The following is a 4,233-nucleotide window of genomic DNA, read 5'->3' as shown; positions in this document are numbered from 1 at the left end:
TGAAATTTCCAGAATTGCACAGTGACTTTCCTTGAGTTTTTCGGAGTTCCTTTGTCGGAAATGGTGAGAAATCGCCAGAGAAGTTCCCTGAATAGTGGTCTCGGGGGTAAATTTTTGAATGGTTTTTCTTCTATTTTCTTGGTTCAAGAACACGTAGGGACTATTAGGGAAGGTTGTGGTGTGGTCTAGGTTATTGTTGTGTGTTGTTGTTTGAGTGAAAACCCTCTATGAGGGTTGGTTTTTTAAAGAGAAATTACAGGGCCGAGAGTGAGGGAGAGAGTTTTTGAGAGAGAGAGAGATGTTTTTAGAAAATAATAGAGGGAAGAGAGAAGAGGGGGTTAGGGGGGGGGGAGGGAAGGGAGAAAACATGTGGGCCCTAGTGGCTTACAAAACAAGGTCACTAAAGACGAAACACGAAAATATCTGAAAAGCGTTTGACGTTTCGAAACGTAAAATCTTCGTTAGAACTTCAAATTCGAATCCGTTCGTGCCTATGCGTTTGTGGCGATGAGTACAATAAAAATAAATCAAAAAGATTAGTCACAAGCGTTACGTCGAGACAATCAACGAAAGTCAACGTTCATGCTGCAAGGGCAATTTGGTAATCTCATACGCTTGATAATATAAGAATATGACAAATTTAGGATGGGGTATCACATCATCTGAGTGGTCATGGTAGCACTAACGAAAAAAAATGATAATGCATACTTCTTTTGGCTTCATAAGAACCCACTTGTTTAATCATGTTTGTTGTTTGTTGTTTGTTGTTTTAGTTATTCATTGGATGAACATAAAAAGAGGTGTTTGAGAAATCAAAAAGATTGTGTAAAAATCATCTCCTAATAAAAGCTTTCCTTTCCTCCTAACCAGCACCAACCCATTCAAATGGTGATGTAGAAATCGTGCATTTTCTCAATCTCAGTTTCTAGGCAAATTCATATTATCATAAAAATCACATTAGTTGTTAAAAGGTGGGAAAAAACCCCCAAGACCCAAAAAATGGAACCCGATAATCACATCAGTTTGCAACTTGTTTGGCCACACCTCACCACCTTGGACCCTCCTCTCTATATCCATTCGACTCTCTTTATTTATCATCTCCGGCGTAATTCCATACCACCGACTCCTCTATCATCTCGTCGTCGACCACACATATGTGTGCTCTTTCTCCTGTATTCAAGGTAAGATTAGGGATTTCTAGAGATATATTGTTAATTTTAGAGATTTGTAAAATCTAATTGGGGCTTTTGATTGAAGGGTTGGGGGACACCAGCATCCTTAAACAGGAATTGGGGCCGAATCTGGAGATATAGCTAGCATCTTTGGGCGGTGGATTGTGGCACTGGGCGAGGAAAATACTTACTCTCCATGTATGTAATCCCAAATCCAAACCAACAATCACTCGCTTCCACCTTATCGTAACTAAAACGCAGTGCGATGATACGTTAGTTTGTTTACATAGATGGTAGAACTGAAACAACATTACAATCTTGTCTTTCGTTCAATCATGATAATAGAATCACATGATTGTTCTTAATCTTATACTACAACATTAAACAAAACAGAATATTGACTTAAAGTGCATGACATTTACTCGTGAGGACAATGGCATTAAGCGATTTATTTATTGGAATTTCAACAAAAAATCAACTTCGCTCGTCTTCTTCTTCCACCTCTGCCACATCATCATCATGTTTAGCTTTCAAGTGTCAACGGAGAGAGCTTTGGGAGACTATCACCTCTAATCTTCCATTGGATAAGAGCTCCAGACTTTCCAAGTCTGCAAAATCGGTTTAGAGAAGAAGAGATGAAAAGGCCCAAAGGACGTATAAGCCCATAAGGCTGAGAAGCCTGGAAAAGGACACGACTGAGCACCCCGAACACTGACTTGGATACCGGCCGACCGAGATGGACCGCAAATGCTGACCGGGAGAAATGTCAACTCATATGTCATTCAAGCCACATGGCCACTCGGGGACAACAATGAAGACCCCGGATGGGATGCAAAGTGGTTTGGAGCGGCGCTCAGGCAGATTGTGTTAAAGTAACTGAGGCCGACCGGGAGAAATGGGCTACTTTATTCTGGGCCGACGTGCATTCAACTGGACACCAGTCACTTCACTGCCGAAGACATGGAAATTTTGAGCCTTAAAAGCGTGGGTGTTGAAGACATGGAAATGAACCACATGGCATCTTCTGGTTGGCTGTGCTGGTCATTTTACATATTGGATGGAAACCTTGATTAAGCATCCACTGACTCATTTTGATCTGTTTGATATGGTCTAGTTCCTACATGTCGAGCGGATCTGTTTTAATCATGTCGCATAACAAAACAACAATAGAAAATAATCTCTATGTTTTTTTGTTATAAAAGAATTATGTCGAACAAAGCCAATACCAACAAATGTTCTAAGTGAAGAAGTTTGATCGTTGTTTTACTTCTTTGGGTTAAATAGATATGGAATTATGGATTACAGACTTTATTGTGGACCACTAATAAAATGACAAGTGCTAAGACAACATTTGGACGATTCAAACCGAGTTACATGCACATGAAAAATATAGACTCAGTTTTGGACTTATTTTTACACAAGCAGGGTTCAACTCGAATCATTTTGAAAACTAAAAGTAAGAACCATATAGTTCTTCATTGAACCAGGTAATACGGTCCGGATCAAAGGGTCCAAAGTATGCCCATCCTTAACTTTGATAGAATGAAGAAAATTTAACCATAAGTTCTAAATTAGAATGTTTTAAAAGCCTTGTATCCTAATTCAAACAAAGAAAGAAAAATGTAGAATTGAAAATAACGCAATTACAGTTTTTTTTTTTTCATGGTCCTATGTGGCGGCTTGTTGGCCTTAGGCCTACTATAGTTGGCCAAAAAATTGAGTGTATGTGATACGAATAATATAAAAATCAAACTCTTTTGGTAGGTTAGAAAATTTGAACGATATAAGAGTGATTCGTATTTTTGAGTTTGGACTCATCATATACAATAAATAACAAGAGTGAGAAAAAAGGTAACAAACCGTAAAATAGAGGAAATAAAAAAGTAAGGCGTCTCACATTAAACATATAAAACTCACTCATATCAAATTCTTACTATTATAATAATAGTGTAATACGAATTAAATTCATAGTGCATTACACTCACCTAAGCCTAAGCCAATGTGGAAACAATAGAAAAAAGTATAACCAAAAGCTTATGAGTAACTCCTACGCTAATAGGCCTATCCACAGTACGACTCGAGCTCATTAATAACTAACCCGACTCATAATCAAAAGAGGTTTCTAACACTTTATACTCAAATATAAAAATATAGGTAAAAAAAACACTCCGTAAAGATTTTTTTTTTTTTGCAAAAATAAATAAATAAAATCAGTTAATCAATCAACTGTAGCAAATAAATAGATGATTTGTAATCTTTTTATCATATTTGACCATTTGTTTTTACACAATTGGATGACTAAACAATCTCATATTTAATTGATTTTTGGCATAGATTATATTTATAGAGGCCTTTATAATATGAGTTGTTTCAATCACAAGCACGAAACTTCATGAATTGGTAACAAAGTACCTTTGAATGTTAGGATGTCGAGTGACAACACTTAGTTAGACCATGTATCTCAATTGTTGAGCCGAAGATCTAAAGCTTGCCACCATCTACGCAAGCTGAGATATGTGCAGATGCAAAAGAGTGAATGAATATTCAATTGTATTAGTGTTCTTGTCAATATCTCTTACATACGAGTAAAGTTGAAGTGGCATTTTAACATTGAAGAGCAGCTCCATTCATTGATGAGCCAAGTTAATTCGCTAAAAATCACATGAGGAACTAAACTTCTTTATTTACATTATGGTTGTTCAAATTAAACACCAAGGAAAACCTTATAGTTAAGGTATCGTTTGGTATGCAGACGAGACGAGACGGAATGAAATGGGACAGGACGGAACGGAACGGAGCGGGAGCAAAGATGCCCTAGGATGGAAACAAGAAGGAAGAAGAAGGAGACGGAGAGGTTATAATTTTGTATTCCACGGATGTGGAACGAGTCGTTCCAGGAGGGTGAGATGGAACGAAAATTCACCCAAAACTCGTCCCGTGGAACAACTCGTTCCACCCGTTTTAGGCGCACCAAACGTGGGATGAAACGCCTTGTCCCACTCTGTTCCGTCCCGTCCCACGTACCAAACGGTACCTAAGAGCCTGCTAAACGGTTTCAGAT

The 4,233-nt window shown here is 38.0% G+C and overlaps 1 long non-coding RNA gene across 1 annotated transcript; it reads left to right on the top strand.

Moving 5' to 3' along the window:
• Positions 1-875: 875 nt before the first annotated feature.
• On the top strand, positions 876-1,537 carry LOC125480071. The gene is made up of 2 exons (XR_007260480.1): positions 876-1,181; positions 1,258-1,537. It is a non-coding gene; the product is annotated as an uncharacterized LOC125480071 (long non-coding RNA).
• Positions 1,538-4,233: the final 2,696 nt, after the last annotated feature.

The sequence above is a fragment of a genome, unplaced genomic scaffold, assembly GCF_019419815.1.
Source record: "Pyrus x bretschneideri cultivar Hongxiangsu unplaced genomic scaffold, Pyrus_bretschneideri_v1 Contig31, whole genome shotgun sequence".
Classification (NCBI taxonomy): domain Eukaryota; kingdom Viridiplantae; phylum Streptophyta; class Magnoliopsida; order Rosales; family Rosaceae; genus Pyrus; species Pyrus x bretschneideri.
Note: the sequence above shows the minus strand (reverse complement) of the source record. Positions and strands in the feature narration are given on the sequence as shown.